The 23,879-nt window shown below is 42.4% G+C and overlaps 1 protein-coding gene across 2 annotated transcripts in view; it reads left to right on the top strand.

The window, feature by feature from the left end:
* Positions 1 to 23,879, top strand: part of SPDYA (speedy/RINGO cell cycle regulator family member A) — a 1,384,696-nt gene that overhangs the window by 1,205,862 nt on the left and 154,955 nt on the right. The window lies entirely within an intron of this gene.

Genomic DNA, 23,879 nt, shown 5'->3' with positions numbered 1-23,879 from the left:
GAAGCATAGGGTGACGTACAAGAGTGGAGGAAGATGCACACAAGTGGATTATATCCTATGTAGGAGGGCCAGTCTGAAGGAGATTGGAGACTGTAAAGTGGTGGCAGGGGAAAGTGTAGTTAAGCAGCATAGAATGGTGGTCTGTAGGATGACATTGGTGATCAAGAACAGGAAGAGGAGTGTGAAAGCAGTGCCAAGGATTAAATGGTGGAAGTTAAAAAAGGGTGATTGTGAGGTGGAGTTCAGGGAAGAGTTAAGACAGGCACTGGTAGGCAGTGAAGAGTTACTGAATAGCTGGGTAACTACAGCAGAGCTAGTAAGGGAGACTACTAGAAAGGTGCTTGGTGTGACATCTGGACAGAGTAAGGAGGACAGGGAGACCTGGTGGTGGAATGAGGAAGTACAGGAGAGTATACAGAGGAAGAGGCTGGAGAAGAAGAAGTGGGATTGTAAAAGAGATGAAGAAAGTAGACATGAGTATAAGGAGATGAGGCGCATGGCAAAGAGAGAGGTGGTGAAGGCTATGGATAAGGCATATGGAGAGTTGTATGAGAGACTGGACACTTAAGAGGGAGAAAAGGACCTGTACCGATTAGCTAGACAGAGGGACAGAGCTGGAAAGATGTGCAGCAGGTAAGGGTGATAAAGGATAGTGAGGGAAACGTACTCACAAGTGAGGAGAGTGTGTTGAGTAGATAGAAAGAGTACTTTGATGGGCTGATGAATGAAGAGAATGAGAGAGAGAGAAGGTTGGATGATGTGGGGATAGTGAATCAGGAAGTGAAACAGATTAGCAAGGAGGAAGTAAGGACAGCTATGAAGAGGATGAAGAATGGAAAGCCTGTTGGCCCAGATGGCATACCAGTGGAAGCATGGAGGTGCTTAGGAGAAATGGCAGTGGAATTTTTAACCAGATTGTTTAATGAAATTTTGGAAAGTCAGAGGTTGCCTGGGGAGTGGAGAAAAAGTGTTTTGGTACCTATCTTTAAGAATAAGGGTGATGTGCAGAGCTGCAGTAACTACATAGGGATACAATTGATCAGTCACAGCTTGAAGTTATGGGAAAGAGTAGTGGAAGCTAAGTTAAGAAGGGAGGTGATGATTAGTGATCAGCAGTATGGTTTCATGCCAGGAAAGAGCACTACAGATGCAATGTTTGCGCTGAGAGTGTTGTTGGAGAAGGTCAGAAGGAGTTGCATTGTGTCTTTGTGGACTTAGAGAAAGCATATGACAGGGTGCCTAGAGAGGAGTTGTGGTATTGTATGAGGAAGTCGTGAGTGGCAGAGAAGTATGTAAGAGTGGTACAGGATATGTACGAGGGTAGTGTGACATTGGTGAGGACTGCGGTGGGAGTGACAGATACGTTTAAGGTGGAGGTGGAATTACATCAAGGATCAGCTCTGAGCCCTTTCTTATTTGCAGTGGTGATGGACAGGTTGACAGATGAGATCAGACAGGAGGCCCTGTGGACTATGATGTTTGCAGATGACATTGCGATATGTAGTGAGAGTAGGGACCAGGTTGAGGAGACCCTGGAGAGGTGGAGATATGCTTTAGAGAAGAGAGGAATGAAGGTCAGCAGGGCTAAAACAGAATATATGTGTGTAAATGAGAGGGAGGGTAGAGGAATGGTGAGGATGCAGGGAGTAGAGTTGGTAAACGTGGATGAATTTAAGTACTTGGGATCAACAGTTCAGAGTAATGGTGAGTGTGGAAGAGAGGTGAAGAAGAGAGTACAGGCAGGGTGGAATGGGTGGAGAAGAGTGTCAGGAGTGATTTGTGACAGACGGGTACCAGTAAGAGTGAAAGGGAAGGTCTACAAGAGGGTAGTGAGACCAGCTATGTTATATGGGTTGGAGATGGTGGCATTGACAAAAAGGCAGGAGTCCGAGCTGGATGTGGCAGAGTTAAAGATGTTAAGATTTGCACTGAGTGCGACTAGGATGGACAGGATTAGGAATCAGTATATTAGAGGGTCAGCCCAGGTTGGACAGTTTGGAGACAAAGCCAGAGAGGCGATATTGCGTTGGTTTGGACATGTGCTGAGGAGGGATGATGGGTATATTGGGAAAAGGATACTAAGGATGGAGCTGCCAGGTAAGAGGAAAAGAGGAAGGCCTAAGATAAGATTTATGGATGTGGTGAGAGAGGACATGCAGGCGGTTGGTAGAGCATGATGTAGAAGACAGGAAAAAATGGAAACAGATGATCCGCTGTGGCGACCCCTAATGGGAACAGCCAAAATAAGATGATGAATTAAATTCCTATATGAAAATTCTCTAGTGTACGTTAAGTTAGGTTTTCACAGGTCCGGTCCCATTACAGTTACGAAAGGAACTAAACAAGGTTGCCCTTTGTCACCTTTGCTATTTGGTTTACTGATAGAACCTTTTGCGAATAATATTAGATTAAATACTAATATCCAAGGTGTACAATTCACTAAAGCTTTAAACTTGAAACTCCAATTGTTTGCAGACAACATACTCTTGACCCTGTCTAATACAAACCATTCCTTGCAAACACTAACTTTGATTACTTTTCAAAACATTTCTGGACTACAGTTTAATGAAGATAAAACAAAAAAATTGCCTTTAAATTGTAAAATAATAATAACATAAGCAAAACTTTTTCCAAATATGTTGTAAAGGATAGCAGACTCCATTATTTAGGTGTTTGTTTATCAGAAGATTTAAACAAGTCACTCTTATTTTAAATAAAATTGAATTAATGATGTCTAACTGGAACAAACATTTATTTACAATGCAAGATAGGTTATTTCTGATTAAATCAATTATATTACCTGATATATTATATCGCATACAAGTCTTTTCTTTCCCTCCTCCTAAACACATTATTCAAAAATATAATAAACTGATATTAGGCTTTCTATGGTTTCCAAATAAACCTCAGTTTGCTCTAAACAATCACTTGATTGATGGACTGGTAGGATGGAGGAATCAGTCTTCCAGATGTAGAGACATTTGCCCTCTCCTCCATTGCTAAAATATAACATTGTGGCTAAATCCATCTTGCTTCCCTATATGGAAACAAATGCATGAACTAGATCTGCTTAGAATCCATACAGAATCAAAATCATAATCACTTGTCTATTTTACCAGATTTATTTTAATGGATGCTTAAAATCTGTATCTTAGAAAATAAAAATGTTAGAATTCTATCACAATATATAAATCTCACATTATCTGTATTTAAAAAGTTTGTGAATAAGAATCCTAGTATCAATTCTTGGTTTTTCTTACTTCTTCCTTTTACCTTTACACCTGATAATCTTGAAATTTTTCAAATTCTCATGAATACTCTGAAAAAAGGAAAATTACTATTTTGGCATCATTTAACAGAACTAGGTATGGTCCTCTGTATTAACCAACTTTTGGACAAATACAATATAGACAAAGATATATGGTTGACTCTACAATCCCTGAGGCAATTTCTCATAAATAAAATAAAACTAATGCAAATCTCTGTTAGACATGACATACCTAAACTAATTCAATGTATTATATTTACCTCAAACTAACCTTTTCAAGGAAATGTTTACTTGTCTAACATTTATAAAATTATTAAGAAAACAAAAATATACCATAAAAAATCTTACTGGAACTATTTTGCATCAGTAAATGGTCATCTCCCAACAGATGATAACAAAAATCTATTCTTAAATCTTCAAAACACACTACACTGTCACTTCATTTGCAATTGTTTACCTGGAGATTTTTACACAGAATTTTCTTTTTTTTTTTTTTTTTTACACCTCATAAACTAGCCTTGATGTTTGCAAATGAAGATGTATGCTGGAGATGTGGGATAAAATTAAAAGCCGACTGACATGATATTTTTTTATGAATGTAAAAGCCTTAAAGTATATTGGAGTAATATTAACTACTTTTTGCAGACTGTCTTCAATGATGACTTTCAATTAACTAAATCACTGGTTTTATTTAACTCCCCTATACCCGTGTGTGTTCCAAAAAAATTTGGGAATTGGAAAAAGGTATCTTCTCCTTCATTCGACGAATTGAAGAATCTTACCCTGACTGTTGGTCGAATGGAAATTAGTACTTAAAAGAACAGAATTAATAGAACCACTTCATACTACAATATCTGGTTGATAGTAATGGAAATATTGGAGAAAATGGACAAAAAATCGTTAATATGGTTTATTTACAATTCAAGGATAAAGTCATTATTTAGTCTGACTAGACACCTATGTAAATAGTTTTATAGTGTTACTATGTATTATTAATCTTTATTGTTTTATATTTTACTCCTTTCATTTTCCTTTTTTGTATATATGATCCATGATATTTTTATATTGCATTCTTCATTACTTGTTTCAAAACCGATATCTTATTGGAAAACAAATAAAAAAATATTTGAATGAAAAAAACTAGCAGTGTTTTATAGAGCCAAAAACTTTTCCAACCATAGGATCATAGGTGTTTACTAGGCTGACGACCACAAGGGCATTTTTAAGCCTAGCCATGCATCTCAAATCTCTGACAAGTTCTGATACCCTTGATAAGTATAGGCATTGTCCTGGGAGAGGAACCATTTACAGGTTACTTCTGTCCATTAGAGACATAGGTGCCAAACCAGAGATGAATTTCTGGTTTCCCATCCAACTGTCCAAGTTGCACTTGAATTGGGTTAGGGAGGAACTGTGCATCACATGGATGGGGAGCCTTTTCCATAGATGGGGTAGTCTCTGGGATACATAGCTATCTCTCCATCAGGTCCTGTTCATATCACAGGCAAAATTTAAGTCTTTAGAAAGGGTAATTCTGGTGCTGTTTGTTTTGTGGATATGCAGGAGCTCCATCAGAGTGGCCCTGTATGCCAGACATAGATCTCCCTGAAAAGATTGTAGGAGACAGAATACAGGGATAGGCCCTTGAGGCGGTCTGCATAGGACATATTATTTACACTCTGTATTCTTTTAGTCAGGAACCTCTGTGGATGTTTCAGTTGTTGGATATGCTTGGTTAGGTACATACCAAAGGGGGCATTGTACTCAATGATAGGTCTGATGAATGCAGAATACAGTGGAACAATGACTTCCTTGGACTTAGATGCCATACCTTTGTTTATAAGTTGCGCAACATAGAATGATTTCCTCACCACTGTAGACACATGATGATCAAGACTAGATTACTATCTATGTGTGTCCCTAAGTCCCTGACTACTGGGTCAACTCTAAGAGGTGTCCTTTTCTACTCCCTTCCCTTTTTCTACCAATGCAACTAAAGCTACACTTGCCACTACTTATCTCCTCCCCACACTTTTTTATGGTGCTGCCATCCTTACTAACCTTCAGGCATCACAAAAATTAAAACTTGAATAATGCTATAGCAACATTGCTAAATTTGCAGCAAATACACCTTTCAGAACACACCACTGTATAGCAATAAAGAGCCTAAATTGGTTAGAACTACCCCCATCAACTAACATACTCAGCTTCTTATCAAACTGTTATCCAGAATCCATCTGCTTGTCTAGCACTAAATAACATTCTACACAACTATGTTCCTAGATGGTCATTATAATCCAGTGACCAAAAATTCCTGTCTGTCCACAAGCCTGTCAGATCTGATGGGCATTGTCTACACTCTTACCATGTTGCTAAGGTCTGGAATTCCTTATCTTTTTTCTGTCAGGTTAATACTATTCCTTCCATCCTTCAAAACCATTCTGTAAGATTCCCTAGCCAAAAACTGTCTCTGTTCTTGCTGAAAACCAGGATCTGATGCTATCCATGTCATTATTGATCATGGATGGGTGTAGGATCTGACATCGGATCCAAGCTGGCAACTAAGAAGACAGTTCCAGAGCTTAAGCGCCTCCCCTTCCCAAGATCCCTTGCTACCCACAACCCTGAGATCCCTATTGCCACAATTTTGTTCAAAACGTGCTTTCTGTAACTCAAGCAAAGAGTTTTTAGTTAAGTATCCTTTTTCCTTTCTATTTTTGTCTTTTTGCTTCTCTGTTTCTTACCTTTCTCTCTATCTCCCTTGGGAGCCTTTTTTTATTCCCTTCCCTTTTTCTACCTTGTTCCCCCGCTCCCTTTTTATTGTTTGTATGTCAGTTGTGGGTGTGTAGTGCGTGACAGTGTGTGGGATGTCTGAAAAGCCCACTGGTTTTAAAGGGTGCTCCTCGTGCAGTCTGAAAATGCCCCATTCCGACTCTCACGAGGAGTGTGTTGACTGTCTGTGAGAGCCACATCTGGAGGTTGAATGCAACATTTGTGCTGGATTCAACCCCAGGGCTTTCCTGGATCGTAGGAACAAGCTACTGCTGAAAGGGCTCACCAGAGGGGGTCCCTTGGTTTTGGGTTCCCCTTCTAAGCCTCCTTCAGATCCCAAAAGGATGTTTTCTTCCTCTAGGGATTCTCCCACTAAAAAGCTGAGGCTCTCAGATCGCAACTCCTCAGATCTGAGCCCGGCCTCCTTGACTTCGAGTTCGGGCTCTTCTACTCCGAGAGCCCCAGTTCCCTCTGTCAGATCTGAGACCTTGGAGTGTAGGAGGTCCTCAGATCCAATCCGAACTAGACTGCCCTCGGATCCGACCATGACACCTTCTACATCCTTGGATCCAAACAGACCCTCAGATCCTACAGTTTTGTCAAATCTGATCATCATTCAAGACTCCCCCTCTAGACTTAGGAGATTGGATCTGAGACTTTAAAGCAGGTCTCCTTCTTGAGACCATAGGCCATCAACTAAGTCAGGCCATTCCTCTCTTTCTTCCCGATCCACCAGGAGTCTGCTCCCCTCAGATATGGACAGGAAGAGGAGGAGCTTTATCAAGGCACACATTGAGTTGGGCTTGTTGCCATCCCCTGCTCACTTGACTTGGGGGTCTTCACCATCCACAGAACTCCTCTCTCCTAAACCAACCCATCTGGGTTTGGTTCCTCAGGATCAGGGTTTCCCTGGGAAAAGGCAGATGGTGTCGGGCATTTCTTCCCTTTCCACACCATCAGGGTCCCTGGCTGGCTCAGTTTCTTCGGCCCTGTGAGGTTAGTGGGGGTTGCCAGGGAGTGGGGTCAGGCCTGGAGCTTTTTGACCATTCCTTCCCTCGGGAAGCCTCCGCGTTAGCTTGGGGCCAATGTCATCTGGAGATGGTGCTGCGTCAGGGTCACCCCTTCTGATCCAGTTGGCTGTGGCTGTTGGGGAGGAGGGGGCTTCATCCAGCCCATCTGCTTTCTGGGAGATAGAGAGGACCATCTCTGGCTGGGCAGCTGCCTCTACCTCAACTCTGGTTCCTCCCCAGCCCTGCTTGAGGTTGGAAGGAAAGACCTCATCATTTTTCCAGGGTCAGCCCTCCCATGGGCGCCTTCAGATGGGAATTACCCGCATCGAGGTTCTCATCTCTTCTAAGTCCTCCCCAGTGCCCACAGTGGGGGAGCCTCCTTGGAAGACGGGCAAGAGGAGGCACTTGGACTCCCCTCGAGAGTCCCTCATTGAAGAGACAGATTTTGAGAAAGGAGACGGGTCCCCCAAACTTCCATCTGAGGAGGTGTCCTCAAGATCCTTAAACAGCAAGATGGTTGATCCTCCCCGCCTTGTCTTCAGAAGAATCCATGTTCTTGAAGGCCTTTGGGATGGACCCATGAGATTGTCCAGCTCATATCCAACAGGGAGTGGAAGGAGCCGGACACAGTGGAACCAGTTCCCAAGATAGCCAATAAGTTCCTAAGTCCCCCCAAGGACAAGGTTTTTTGGAGCAAGAGCATTCCCCTTGATGCTATTCTGATGGCCACAGCTACAAAAAAGGAGCTCGCCAAGCAGAGCTCCATGGTCCATCCCCAGAACGAGGAGTCCCTGGCAATTGACCATTTTGGGAAGCGTGTGTTTGCCTCAGCTACTTTTGGACTGAGAGCAACCAACTACATGGCACACTTTACCCATCTGCAAAGGGATTTGGTATCAGAGCTTTCCACCTCCCTTTCTCAGTTGCTACTTCTGGCGAGTCCCAAATTGGTATCTCTGAAGTTGTCTACTTCTCTAGCTAATTGCTCAATGCGGTTGATCTCAAATGTTGTGAAGGTCACCCCACGAATGGTGGGCACTGGCATTGCCATCAGTCATCATGCCCGGCTTTCTTTTGGGGGTTTGTGGAACCCTTCAAGGCATCATTCACTAATGCCCCTTTGCAATGGTTCAACTCTGTTTGGTTTGTCAGTCAAAGAAACTTTAACCCATAGCGAGCAGGAGGGAAAGACTCTGTCCAAAGTCGGGATCAGGTTTTCTACTCCCCATCAATCCTTTTCCAGAAATCAGAGGGGTAGTAAGGAACTGTGGTTCAACAGGTCTCAGTCTTCCTTCCAGGATGCTCCACAGGAATCCTCTTCCTCCAGCCAGGGAAGGGGATTTGACAGACGTGACGCCACCCCAGAGGCAGAGAAGGTCCGCAGAACCAGGGCTCCTGACAACCATTCTAAGAGAATCCCCCTCAGCACTCCTGAAGGGCTGCCTAGCTGTCCTACTCTGGAGGCATTTGGGGGTCATCTCTCCCTCCACCCACTAGCCTGGACAAGTATTATCTCAAATCTGTGGGTGTTAAGCATCATGTCCAGGGGTTACTTCATACCTTTTTTCAGCCCCCTCCAGCTCAAAAAATCTCTCTCAACAGGGACCTACATCCCATTTTGGACCTCAGTGTTTTAAATTTGTTGGTCAAGAAGTTGAAGTTCTGAACGGTCACTGTTCAGTGCATTCTGCCTTTTCTATGCAAGGATGATTGGATGTGCTTCGTGGATCTCAAGGATGCGTACTGTCACGTCAAGATCGACAGATGCTGCAGGAGATAACCGCACTTACGGCTGGCGGCCAATCACTATCAGTTCAGAGCCCTGCCCTTTGGACTCACCACAGCCCCCCAGGTGTTTACCAAAATGCATGGCAATGGTGACAGCTCATCTTTGGCTGCAAGGTTTCCAGGTATTCCTATACCTGGACGATTGGCTCCTCACAGCCCTATTAGGCATCAACTCACATTGGCCATGGATTATACACTCAGTGTCTTTCAGGATCTAGGCATTACAGTCAACCTGCCCAAATCCCATCTTGCTCCTTGTCAGAGCCTGGACTTTATCGGGGTCCTTCTGGACACAGTGTCAGAGACTGCAGCATTTCCCCAATGTAAGGGTGAGATGATTTGGAACCAGGTCCGTCTTTTGCTGGATGTGGAACATCCCACAGTCCACTTACTCTTGCAAGTGCTAAGTTCAATGACGGTGGCGATCCAGTTAGTCCTTCTCGCCAGGTATCATATGAGAGTTCTACAATGGACCCTGGTGGTTAGCTCACCTTCATCCCATGTCCATGATCATCAGGATTTCTCAAGTCTGCAGGCATCACCTTGCTTGGTGGCTTCAAGCTCAGGATCTTCTTCTAGGCAGACCCTTCTGTCTCCCCCACCCCCAATCCACTGTGAACACGGATGCCTCCCTGTTGGGGTGGGGGGGCATTATTGGGGAAGGACTGTTCAAGGCACACGGTCTCCCTTGGAGACCAAATTGCAGATAAATGTCCTGGAGATGAGAGTAGTCATTCTAGTGTTGCAAACCTTCCAGGACTGTCTCCCTCTTGGTACCATTGCAATTCAATCAGACAACATGGCGGTGGTCTGGAACATTGACAAGCAGGGGGAACATGATCTTATCCCCTGTGCAGAGAGGTCATGAGAGTGTGGGAATGGGCGATATCTTCCAGGCGCTTTCTTCTTGCAACACACATTCCCGGCAGTTTCAATGTGTTAGCCGACAAACTCAACAGATCTATCCTGAGTCCTCACGAGTGTTCCCTGAACCCGTCAGTGGCACATCGGATATTCAGCCACTGGGGTCTCCCTTGCTGCGATCTTTTTGCCTTTCCAGACAAACACAAATGCAGCAACTACTTTGCCCTGATCCCCCCAATGGGGGGAGTCACCCAGGGACACTCTGGTGCATGATTAGCCATCGGTACTGCTATATGCCTATCCCCCAACTCCCCTCATTTCCAAAGTCTTACAGAAAGATCATTACCTGAAGACTATTCTCATCCTTTTTGACCTATTCTGGCCTCATCAGGCGTGGTTTTCCCTCCTTTGGTCTCATCTGAAATATCCGCCTTGGATATTAGATCCCATTCCAGATCTCATTTTCCATCCTTGGGGGCTTCGTCTTCCCAACCTTTAGCCTCTTCATCTGACCACTTGGTACCTCCAATTCCAATGATCCTTTCAAAGTCTAGGCTTCCTTACCCTGTTAAGAGTGTTTTATTTTGGCTTCTCAAATGCTGTCTGCCAAGAAGGTATATTCCAACAAATGGAAGAGATTTTCTATTTGGGAAAAACAACACAATCTAAATCCCTTTTCAGCTTCTATCCCCGACATTTTGTTGTCCCTGGCCTTTCATTTTCATCAAGGGACTAGTTTCTTTATGATTAAACTCCAATTGGCAGGTATTTCCAACTTCCATTTGAATGAAAGTCCCTCCTTTTCTTCTACGTTGTGCAAGGCCTTTCTCAAAGGGATCTTTCTACTCAGACCTCCTGTAAAGGATCTCTCCCCTCCATGGCATCTCACCCTATTGTTGCAATCTTTGACACAGAAACCTTTTGAGACTGCTGTGACCTGTGATCTCAAATTTCTGTCCTGGAAGACAGCCTTTTTGGTGGAGGTTACTTCGGCCAGGGGAGTCTCCAAATTGCATGCTCTGTGCATTAAGCCCCCCGTCATGGTATTCCATAAGGATAGGGTGTCTCTCAGGACCAATCCTTCCTTCACTCCTAAGGTAGCCTCAGAGGCGAATCTTAACCAGTTTGATTCATCTTCCTGTGTTCTTTCCTCGTTTTTCCAGTAAAAGGGAATATCAGTTGCAATTGTCTGGGCGTACATAGAGAGTTACATCTCAAGAGAACTGACATTTTTCAAAAGTCCGATCAGCTCTTTGTTGCCTTTTCTCAGGCTAGGAGAGGTCAAGTGGTTTCCAAAGTATCTAGTTCCCGTTGGATCGCCAGCTGTCAAGTGGTTTCCAAAGTATCTAGTTCTCATTGGATCCCCAGCTGTATTTCTTATATTTACGAATAGACACCTGGAGCTTTCCAGACCATTCAAAGCTCACTCTACTAGGTCACTAGCCACATCTTCTGCCTTCTTGGCTAAACTTTCTTTAGATGAGATTTGTGCTGCTGCTACTTGGTCTAATCCCCATACGTTTGTTACAGTTTATAAGTTGGACTTGGTGTCTAGGAGCAGGGCTTCCTTTGATTCTTCTGTGCTCCGGCATATCCTTCCATGAGACCTCCCAGAGTTATTAGTAGCTGGGGACTCTGACCCATCCATGATCAATAATGACACGGATAGCAACAGATAAAGACTTATGTACTTAACCATAACTTGGAATCCGTGCTATCCACTGTCATTATTCATCACGTTCCCATCCTGCTTCCACCGCCTTTTGATGATTTTGGAGTTATGGAGGGATGTATCCCTTAGTATTCTTTCATCCTTTTAGGCAGTCTTTACTGCCTTCTTCTACTATCCAGCAAACTCAGTCTGAGGGTTGTGGGTATCAAGGGATCTTAGGTGGAGGAGGAGCTTGAGTTCAGGAGCAGTCTTCCTAGTTACCGATTCAGATCATATGTCGGATTTTACACCCATCTGTGATGAATAATGACACTGGATAGCACAGATTCCAAGTTATGGTAAGTACAGAACTCTTTATAAACCAAATCCCTAAGTACCTATTTATATTTCATATCTCCTTACTCTCACGTATTCACTCACTTCCTTACTTATATCCATTTCTATCCCATGACTTTCTCTCTAAATATACCATGAACCTGCCTTTTTCTCACTTCATATTGTAATTCCTGTTTGTATTATACTAACTTACCTTTAACTTCTCTATAAACTGGCTAAACTGTATTTTATTATTATATCATTGTCATATAAGTTGTTAGGTAAAAACACACAGTTGTTGGAGAACTAAGGGTCTCTCTGAACCAAAGACAAAAAGTCCAATATAGCAATATAACAATACAGAGAGAACACACCACAGCCACTTGGGAGCAAAAACTTCTTTAATGGAAGCACATTCATGTCCTACCTGGACTCTTCATCAGACATATCTAAAACTCAGTACTACTCAATTTAAATACCTGCAGCATCCATCATTTAACCAATCACTATCTTCTCCACATAATTTAAAAAACACAGTGCATTCACATACAAAATCAAATATTGCTAATACACTGAGCATTATACTTGAGGACCCCATGAAGTCCCTCCTATAAAGAATATGTGTATTTTTGCATATATCCATATTAGAAACAAATCCCATGTTTAGTATTTCATAAAAAACACATACAATATAAAAACAGCTTTATTTCTGTTGCACATATCAAATACTTCAAAAATATATAATATCTAAAATGACCACAAGATGCCACCATCAACCTAACTTTCTTAATGTAATATATGCAGATATCACTTCATTCTGTTACAAATGACTACAGAACATGCATTGTTTTATATAAATATATATTACAATGATTCACATGAAAAAATAGATATAGCATAAAAAACAATAATAATACATAAAAACTAAGTAAAATAAACGTTCATAAAAACATAAATGAATATATCCATACCCCCTTATGTGAATATATATTTTTTTCTCTCCATGATTCCACTGAAAGCTATTTAACTCATACATGGTATTTAATAGACCTAATCAATGTTTGAGGGGTCTGTCTATCAAGACCGGCTTTAAACTTACCCTATCATTTAACCCTCACTTCCTATCTGCTTGCAGTCTAATGACCCACTTTATTTCACATTTCTCTGTGCGATTCCTAATATTCCCTAACCTCATACTTTTTTAATCAATTCTACTGCTAAAAACTTAAAGTACATGCCTCGCTAGGCCGTTACTTTCATCCTCTCTGTTGATGGCATACAGATGTTCTCTCACCCGTTCTCTTAGGGTGCGGTTGGTCTTACCTGTATAGAATGCTGAGCATTTGGTGCACCTGGCTAGGTACACCAAATCTCTCGAACTACAATCTGCATAATGTTTAAATTCATACATCCTAGAAGTACTAGGATGTATGAAGCTGTTCTCATTTGCCATATACATACAGTAACTACACTTTCTACATCCAAATGTTCCCATTCTCATAGACTGTACCCTTTTATCAACATCCTTTTCATAGCATAATAGTCTTTTCAGTGACTTATTATTTTTATATGAATAACTGGGTTTATTCCCCACTAGACTAATGATCTTTTCATTACTTTTCAAAATTTCCCAATTTCTTCCTATAATGTCTTGAATATTACTATTATTCATAGAACAGGGTATTGCTAGTCTGCATTTATCAACATTTGCTCCAGCAGTTACTATCTCCTTTCCTCCATATTCCCTTCTTTCTCTAAGGTATGGTTTACCTTTATTTTTCCTATCAATGACTTTTTGATCTCGTAATCTCATACATTCCTTTTCCTTACAACCCCTATCCATAAATTCATGGATCAATCCATTTATGGCTAAATCACATCTATCATCAGTACTAGACCTTAAGGCTTGCCCTTGTACTAAATTTCTATAAATGTGTTTCAGATGCATACTATTGCGGTGGAGTAAGTTATTCCTTCTACGAGGTTTTCCATACAAATCTGTCTGTAGAGTATTGCCTTCTTTATATACCCACACATCCAAGAACTCTATTCCTTCTGTTGATCATTTACCTTTCAATTCAAAAAAAATTGGTAGTGGTATTAACATACTCTATGTCTAACAATTTTAATTCCATACCACTCCATACAAGAAAGACGTCGTCCACGAACTTCCTGTAATATGAAATGTACCTGAAAAATTCATAATTATTCACTATATACTGCTTTTTCCAGTATGCCATTACTAAATTTGCATACAAGTTCGCACATGGGGTACCCATGGCGATGCCTTTCTTTTGCAAGTAATAACTATCTTGAAAGGAAAAAACATTGTTACTTAATATTAGGTCAAGAAATAGGCACAGCTTAAGAATCTTATCACTTGGCACCTCCTTGTACCTCAAAAACTGCCTAATATAGTCAACACCTATATCATTGGGTATTACTGTGAAAAGTGAGGTGACATCTAGAGTAACTAGAAATACTGTGTCGTGGTATTCGTCTGAAAAGGCATAATCTGACAGGATCTCCAGAAAATGCTGCAGATCTTTAATAATAATTGACATATCATCCACTAAACTTCTTAGCTGTTTTCTACATAAATAGACATAGCCTCTGTTATCCATCATTTACTGGATACTATGGGTCTAAATGGGGGGGTCCTCAGCCAAGCTTGTGGGCATTTTTCCCTACCCATAGTGCAACTGTTCTATAACCTCAGATCTTGTTTGCCACGCACCAAAGAGGTTCCTGTTAGCTAAGCTCTAGGCTAAGTATTGCTAATTATTTAATTATTATTATCTTAGACCTTTCTTTTCACAGTCTACCTTCTTCTTGCTAGTGTGAGTCTTCCCTACTCAGTTTCCACCCGTTTAAGTTAGAGGGTCATCTCCACCATTCGTTTTAGTTAGAGGATGATTTTCTATCCCTTTTCTTCCCTCTAAATGTTTGTTTAAGTTAGAGGATGATTTTTGTCTGTTCTGCCAAAAAAAAAAGTTTTTCTCTCAGTATTTCCCACTGCCCTTTCTTCTATTTCTGCTTCAGCGTGCTTGGGTGTGCATGTGTTTAAAGTTACTATGTCTCAAAAGCAGGAAGGGAAACCATTAGGTTTCAAAAAGTGTGAAAAATGTGGGAAGAAGATGCCCCTTAGTGATTCTCACATTCTCTGTGTTTATTGCTTGGGGCCTGTTCATCTCCAAGAAAATTGCTCCATATGTCATGGTTTTAATCAGAGAGTGCTTATGGAGCACAAGAATAAGTTTATTTTAAAGGGTTTATAAAAAAAAAACCTTTTTGGAGGCTATTTCTTCAGAGTCCTCGAAATCTCCGGACAACACTTCAAAAAAGGGATCTTTGGATCCAAAAGATTCATCGGAGCTGAGACGAAAAACCTCTTGACTGTCTACTCCACCAGTATCTTTGGAGCAGAAGGTCATTCCTGGATCCAAGACTACATTGGAGCCAACAGAACCTTTGGCTCCAACGTCTTCTGTGCCAGCAGGGACTTCACATTGAAGCCGATTGCCTTCACTTGAACCAGTGACTTCTCGGCTCCCACTACCATTACTGGCTAAATCTAGATCCCTATCTCTTTCTATTCGGTCTACCAGGAGCTTATCCGATGAAGACGTGGATAGGGTTGTGCAGAGTTTGCTGAAGACTACTTCTCTGGCTAAACTTCTGTTGGATCCGAGTCCAAAGGAATCGGATCAGACACAGTCCACCTCCGTAGTAACTGTTCCTCCTCCGACCCATCTTTCGGTTTCAGAGCTGGAAGACTCCGATCTCCGGATTGTGTCTGTGTCGGCGCCAGGACCATTGGTTCTGTTGGAGCAGACATTCGCCCTGAGCGTTTCCCTCCATTCAGAGCAGGACACCTCTAGGAATCGACACTCTCCAGTCAGATCCTCAGAGCCAGCTCGGATCTTTCCGGATCCGACTCTGCCTCTCGGGGCTTCGGCGTGGGTGAGCTCTGTTCCTACCTTGGCTTTGGAGCTTCTGTCACCAGTTCAGTGGATGCCTTTGGCTCCGACAATCTCTTTGTTGGATTTGGGGGAGTCCTTGGGGTGGGGGCAGTCTGCCTTCAAAGTTATGAGGAGGGTTTTGACTCCTACCAAGTCTAAGGCACATCTTTTATCAGATCTTCCACCCTCTATGGGCCAGTTGTCTTTGTCCTCTCCGGTAACCCTTCCACAGGATCGCAGAGATCCCAGGCCTCAAGTTGTTCACCAGGAGACTCCCCCCTGTTCTGATACCTCTCCAGAGCATCCCACTAAGGAGGTCCCTCAGAAGAGGACTTGCAAGAGGAAGCACATTGACTTCCCAGAGGAGTTTATCACATCAGACACTGACCTCGATGAGGCAGAAGGGTCCCCAAGGTCACCTCCTGAAGATGTCTCCTTTAGAGACATCCCAGAATTATTAAAACAGAGAGGTGACTAGCAGTCCAACCCCCCATCAGCTGAGGAGTCAGTTTACTTGAAGGCCTTTGGTTCTTGTTCTTCCTCCTCTTGGGTGACTCCTCCTTCCGACGAGCTTATGGACTTAATCTCTAGGAAGGCTTGGGAGACCCCAGATTCCATAGAGCTTACTCCTAGAAGGCCAGACAAGTTCATTACTGCCCCCAAGGATAAAGGGTTTCTGACTAAAAGAGTTGCAGTTGATACCATAGTCGTGGTGGTGGCCACTAAAATGGAGTTATCCGAGACCAGCTCCTCTGTCCATCCTCCTAATAAAGACTCTAGAATTATAGATGGATATGGGGAAGCAAGTGTTTTCATCAGCGACCTTTGTCCATCAATCTTTGAACTACATTACCCACTTCAATAGGCTACAGAGGGACCTGTTAAAGGAACTCATAGACTCCCTCTAAGGAGCTGTAGTTGATGCAGTATCAGATAATAAGATTAATGCTCAGCTCGCCACCCTCAGTTCTGTAGTAAACTCTTCCATGAGGCTCATATCGTATACATCAGATGGAATGAGTACAGCTGCGGGTTCAGGTATTGCTGTTCGGAGACAGGCCTCGATGTGCCTTTGTGACTTCGTGGAGCCCTTCAAGTCTACCTTTGTTAACACCCCCTTTGACGGCTCCTCTCTTTTTGCGCAGAAAGTGAAGGAAACACTCACCAGGTGTGAACAAGAAGGCAAGGGATGCACTTGTTCACGATTGGCCCCGGGACTTCTTTATGCTTTCTCACCAATACCTCTGATTCCCAAGTTCCTACAGAAAGCAAGCTTGCTGCAGACCACAGTATTCCTAATTGCCTATGTTGGCCTCGACAGATATGGTTCCCCTTTATCCAGCCTCATGTACATCAGGGACTATGGATCCTGGACCCAGTTCCGGATCAGCTGACACACCTGTCAAGAGAACTTCATCCCAGCCTACACAATCTCAAACTGACAGCTTGGCTGCTCCGCTCCCATGATTGCCAGGTTTACTCTGCTTTCTTCTCCAGTAAAACACATTTTGCTTTCTTCCCACAAGAACTCTACTTGGAAACTGTACAAGAGTAAATGGCAAAGATTTGTGGCCTGGTCATATCTTAATCACATAGATCCATTCACAGCACCTTTGCATTCTATTCTGGAATTTTTAGCCAAATTATTCAGTGAGAGAGCTACTGCAGCTACTATTAGGGTTCAATTAGCAGCGATCTCTAATTTTCACATAGGCGATAATGGTACCGCTATAATTTCAAACAGATTTTGTAAAGCATTCCTCAGCGGTACTTCCTTAATTCACCCTCTATACAGAAACCCTATTCCACCTTGGGACTTGAATTTTGTATTGTCAAAGCTTATTTACCCACCTTTCGAACCTTCAGCTACATGTGATTTGAAATACGTATCATGGAAAATGTTTCTTTTAGAGCTATAACTTCAGCAAGAAGAGTTTAAGTTACAGGCCCTATCCTCTTAACATAAGTACATTATTTTTCGTAAAGACAGTCTCTCTCTGAGAATGAACACTTCTTTTTTTACCTAAGATGGTTTCAGAAACTAACCTCAACCAGTTTATTGAATTACCAGTGTTCTTTCCAAACTTTCAAAACAAGGACGCATACACTCTCCACCTTTTAGATGTTCATAGACAATTACGTTTCTGTTTGCACAGGACATCACAATTCAGAAAGTGAAATCAGCTGTTTATCTCATATTCAGACATTTAAAAAGCCAACCATTTTCTAAGGTAACACTATCCAACTGGCTATCACAATGTATATCTTTCATATACAATTCTAGTGAAAAGACTATCTCTAATCCTATTAGAGCTCATTCTACCAGGTCAACCGCTACTTCAGTGGCTTTCCAAGCCAGATTGCCCTTAGACAGTATCTATGCTGCGGCAACATGGGCTAAGCCACATACCTTTATTACTCACTACAAGTTGGATTTGGCCTCTAGGAGTAGAGCATCCTTTGGTTCTATGGTTCTGAGGAATATTCTCCCATGAGCCACGAACACGCGGTCCCATCAGTGAGAATACAGACGAGATTAACAACATCACATAAAGAAGTTATGTACTTACCATAATGTTCCATGTGTGTTGTCCATTTCATCCTTTATTCTCATAACCCACCCACCATTTCCCCTCCTGTGAGACCGAGAAGCTCTATTTGGATTTTTATAGGACTCTACAGACTCTGAGGGTATGTCTTGTGTAATGTGTTTATGTTACATACTCCTTGTAATGTATACTTCTAGTCACTGCTGGAGGGCAAATAAGATTTGAGGTTATATAACAGTTGCATTATGGGTAGGGAAAAATGCCTATGAGTTTTGCTGAGGACCTCGAGCTTATGTAAAAGTCGAGACGGTCCAACGGATCGGATCCAACCCATCAGTGAGAATAAAAGACGACATGGACAACACACATGGAATGTTATGATAAGTACATATATTATGTCTAATTTGGTATTATTATTTAAAATGTTTTTCTTTTTTGTATTACATTTAAAGACTGTAAAATTATTGTTCCTAAAATGTTTTGTAATGCTTTGGAGCTTTTCTCCCCAGGCCTCCAATGAACATGGGGTCTTACCCAGTTAGACTTTCCTAGTAATCAAATGTCAATAAATAAAATAAATAAATAAACTGAAACCTTTTTTTTTGTGGAGAAATTGTGTTTATTTTACTTTTTATGCTCACAAAGCATTTTAAGGTATATTTTACTGTGTTTTTGCGTGAAAAAAGTAACCTTTAAATTTTTACCAGCTTTTGCTGCTTGTTTTCCCTGGGAAAGAGGCGCCATTTTTAGCTTGACCATGGTCAGTCCTTCTTCCAGCCACAGAAAGAAAAAGTTAAGAAAACGGCCTTCGCCACCACAGCAGACTAGCAGTTTGCTTCAGCGGCAGGTGGATGAGTCTGCTGTGGCCATAGCTTGTTATCAGACCACTCATCTTATATCCCAGATCCCTCTGGTGTAGCACCTACAGGCACTATGGAGTAGGGGATAAACACATCCTCTGTGTTTGTTGGAGTTTCCTCAGTTGGCAAGGGAGAGGCAGTCATGTTGGTCTTGGGAGAGGGAAAAGGGAAGGCTTCCCTGTTTAGTCAGAATTTTGTGCCCATTCATGGGGAAGCTGCTTCTGCCTTTAATAACACTGCTGACCATATTTTTCTTCTCAAATTTTGTTAAACAGGAGTAGTTTACTGATTCTGGCTCATAGGATCATAGGAGGTTACTAGGTTTTTGGCCTTGAGGCCCTTATAAGCCTAGCCAAGAGTTTAGCCCATGTTAGACAAATCAGCACCTAATGCCCCCTGTCCAGCAGGGACATGGACGGAATCCCAGGGTTATATTTTCTGTTTCCCATCCAGTTATCCAGGTTGCGCTTAAAAAGGAGTAAAGAGGTACTCTGCTTGATGTAGAGAGGGAGTCTATTCCATAGATGAGGGAGTCTCTGGGACACAAATCTGTCCCGCCAACAAGTCCTGTTGATGTCACAGACCAGGTTGAGGCCACGCATGCGGATTACTCAAGTGGAGCTTGACTTGAGGATATGCAACAGTCCCATCAAGGTGGGGTCCATGATCGCTTTGTATGCCAGACAGAGGTCACCTTTGAGGAGTCTGTATGAAACTGAGTAGAGGGATAGGGCTTTTAGCTTATCTGTGTATGGTAGATGTTTGAGACCCTGGATTCTCCTGGTGAGGAACCTCTGTGGTCTCTCCAGCTGCTGCATATGCTTTGCAAGGTACATGCCAAAAGGTGCATTGTACTCAATAATGGGCCTTATAAGGGAAGAATACAGGGATGTTATGACCTCCTTGTTCCTGGATGAGATACCCTTACTTATGAGGTGGGCCATGTAGAAGGCTTTCCGTACCATAGAAGCAGCATGGTGGTCAAAAGTGAGGTTGCTATTAACCTGGGTGCCCAAATCCCTCACGACTGATTGAGTGCTTAGGACGTTGTTGTTAATGTGATGATTTGTGGGGATGTCACTCACCCCAAAGGGGATGATGCTGCATTTTTGGTATTCAGCTTGAGGCCATGTTTCTGGCACCAGTCATTTGTTTGAGTGAGACCCTCCTGGAGGATGTCCACATCACTAGGGGAACTGATGACAGCACCCAGCTTGCAGTCATCTGCAAACTTGGTCAGCCATAACCCACTGGTTTTGGCCTGCACTTTAGAAAATTATATCCCAAATAACAGAGGCCCCAAGACCGAACCCTGGGGTACGCTGTTTGTTACGGGTCTACTGCTTGAGGTTGCTTCCCCTATTTTGACTATGTGGGTTCCATCAGTGAGCCAGTTTGCTACCCATCTGGTAACATATGGATTGATGCCTAGTTGAGAGAGTTTATCTATTATGCCCAAGTGGGGAATAGTATCAAAGGCTTTGGCCAGGTCAAGGTAGGCAGTGAGCACAGTCTTCCCCTTATCCATGGCTTTGGTGACTTTCTCAAAGAAGTCGACAAAATTTAACAGGCATGACCTCCCCTTGATGAAACAAAACTGTGTGGGATCGAGTGTTTGAAGGTTGCCAATGTTCTTGTTAATGAGGTCCATGATAATCCATTCCATGGCATTGCAGATCAGGCTAGTTAGGCTGATGGGTCTATAATTTCCTGGATCATGGACGCTCCACTTTTGTGTAAAGGGATGACAGTGGCTGCCTTCCACTCAGCTGGGATGAAGCCAGTACTCAGGCTTTAGTTGAATAGGGTGCCTAATGGTGCTGCAAGTTCCTGCCTGAGTTCACGTAGGATGCAGCCTGGGATGTTATCAGGTCCCATGGAGGCTATATTTTTTGCCTTTGAAAGAGCAGTGATTACCTGTTCCCTAGATATAAGGGGAAGGGGGCATGTACTCAGGCTGTCCTGATTTAGTGATGGGGGGACAGGGTAAAGTTTTGGCTGAATCTGTCAGCCAGCAAGTTTGCTATATCTACGGCATTTGTATATGTGGTGTCCTTGACCACCAGTTCTGAGCAGATCTAGGTGCTTCCTTTGAGGTTATGGACTTATGTGAAGAAGGCCTTATGATTGTCTCTAGCAGATGTGGCCACTTTGGACTCAAAGTTTGCTTTGGAGGATTTGACTAGTGCTCTTACTTGCTTGTTCAGGCTAAGGAGACATTGCTTCCAATTGGGCACCTGCTCCTTCTTGTCTTGGACAGCAATTTTTGTTATAGAGTTTATTTATTGCAGATATCCAGCAGACAGGTTTACACTTCATTGCAGAGGATGATTTAGTCTTATCAGGTATTCCTGATTCCATGCATCTGTATAAATGCATGTATAGTGCTTTGGTGTAGTTTTGGATATTGGTGCCAGTTCCTACAGAGGGGGAGGGGACTGTGAAGTTGTTTATATCATCCATCAGGAGGCTGTAATCATCTTTGGAGAAGTTTTTATGTCTGATCCTAGCCAGAGGGGGATTTAATTCAGGCTATTTATCCTTCTTATATGGTGGCTCCTGGTAAAAGAAAGAGGGATTTCTGTTCTCATGAAGATATTTAAGATTCTGAATCTGGACAGAATGATGAAAGGACTGAGATATATATATTTTTAATTCAGACTCAGAGGAGAACTGAGTTTCTGATTCTCCCTGTGGAGGTGGTTTCTCTTTTTCTTAGACTGTTTCCAGAATGTGCCAGTGTTTTTAGTAGGAGAATAAAGAATTCTCAGTCCCTCAGAAAGTACTGTGAGCTGTTACAGATGAGTTTCCCAGAACATTCACCCAATTCTGTCAACTCTAGAGGATGTGTATGTTACTGCCTGTATTTTTCCTGATAGTCAGCCTGCTGCCTCTAAAAAGGCAGATAGAATGTGTAAAGTTCCACAGTCTTTTATGCTTTTATACACTCTTCCCAAACCTGACACATAGCTATAGCTTTAGTTAATCCTACTGCTGATAAGCATTTAGATGTGAAGTTGTTCTGTCTCGCTGTTCATTCTTACAAATGGGTTCGGAGCCGATCCTCAGCTTTGACTCGGCCAACTACAAAGCTTGAGGTCTTCAAACAGCTTGAGGCAAAGTCCCTATCCCATGATGCACCTTGTGTTACCTCAGATCTAGTTTGCCGCTGCAACAGATTAGAGGATACTTCACAGCTCGGGCCAGTAGAGTTTTTTTTTTTTTTTTTTTTAATTTTTCTCTTAAAAGACTTAATTATAGCCTATTAAGTTTCCTTTCCATTTAGAAGCATTTACAGGATTTGTAGAACTAGTTTGTTTGCTATTTTTCAAAGCTTTTTCTATAGCTCCTTTGGCCATCATTTTATTAGTCCTTTATTATCTCCCTTCCCATATTCTGGTGTACCTTTAGATTTAAAATGTTAGACTTTGAGATATTCATATTTGTAATTTAAACATTTTTTTTCTTGTGTGGATTTATATTTACAATAGGAGTGTTTTCTTAGAAACTTTAATAGTTAGACATTTATTTAGAATTGTAGAGACCATTTAATTTAGGGGGCTACTTACTGTTTGAAAGTTTGCATTAGAATAGTTGTGTGTTTGTTGAACATAGTTTCTCTTTATTACTCTTAATAGTTAGTGATATATTTGCAGGTCTTACACATATTTGTTGGTTGCATATTACAGTTACTTATGGCTGACCAAGAGAAGGAAAAAAATCCAAATCTGGGTTCAAAAAATGCCCAAAGTGTGGACAGAAAATGTCTGTGACTGATGGTCACATTAACTGTGTTTATTGTTTAGGTGCTTTACACTTAAAAGAGAGCTGCTCCATCTGCCATTCTTTCAGTAGCCACGTTCTACAGGAAAGAAAGAGAAAGTTGATCAACATAGGGTTATTAAAATCCTCTTTTCAGGAAGCTTTGAACGATCATGATAAAACATCAAAGTCTCCAAAATCTACCAAGTCATATAAATCGACATCCTCGTTGCATAGAATTTTGGCTCCAACATCACCTAAAAAATTATCAGTGTCGGCTCCACAGCCTTTGGAGCTGAGTGTCGTAACTTTTCAGAGCCGGTCCCCAGTCCTGGAACCAGTCTTCGCAGTGTTGAAATCAATCCATTCATCTCAGTCCTCGATAAGTCTATCTGATTTGGATGTGGATCGCGTGGTGCAGAAGTTGTTACAGCCACCAGCATTTGCCAAATTATCGGTTCTGACCCAAGTGGTTTCAGAACCGACAGCTATTCCTCCATCTACTTCTTTTCCTCCTCCGAGCCAAACCAGTCCTTCGGAGCCAGAGGAGTTGTAGCTGATGATCGTGGAACCTTTGGAACCAACGCCTGTTCCAGTGCCATCGGTGCTGACTACTCAGACTTCCTCAGTGCCTATCGAGAGATATAGGAGCTGACACTCGCCAGTCAAGTCTGGGGAGGACAGTTGGACCGATCTTTCGTCTCCGACTTTACCTCTTGGGGCTTCGTCGCAGATGAATTTGATCCAGAGGTAGGAGCCGAACTCATCTGTTCTAACTTTACATCTTGGGACTTTGGCGTGGATGAGTTCGACTCCTACCTCTGAATCAGAGCCCACTGTTCCAGTGCCGTGGGAATCATCTACTTCTTTGGACCCAGGGGTTCCTTCACATCGGAGTAGGGGCGCCTTTGATGCCATGAGGAGAGTAATGTCCCCCAGGACATCCACAACTTCAGGACCAACAACCTCCTCCCCTAAAGTGCCTGTGTCTACTTCTGCCTCACAGATCCCTTTGAACCGTAGAGACCCTGAGCCTCAGGAAGCCCCACTGGGCGGA

The sequence above is a fragment of the Protopterus annectens genome, chromosome 1.part2 (assembly GCF_019279795.1).
Source record: "Protopterus annectens isolate FY-2018-M chromosome 1.part2, PAN1.0, whole genome shotgun sequence".
Taxonomy (NCBI): Eukaryota; Metazoa; Chordata; order Ceratodontiformes; family Protopteridae; genus Protopterus; species Protopterus annectens.
The sequence above is the reverse complement of the archived record's forward strand: the minus strand, read 5'-3'. Positions and strand labels throughout refer to the sequence as shown.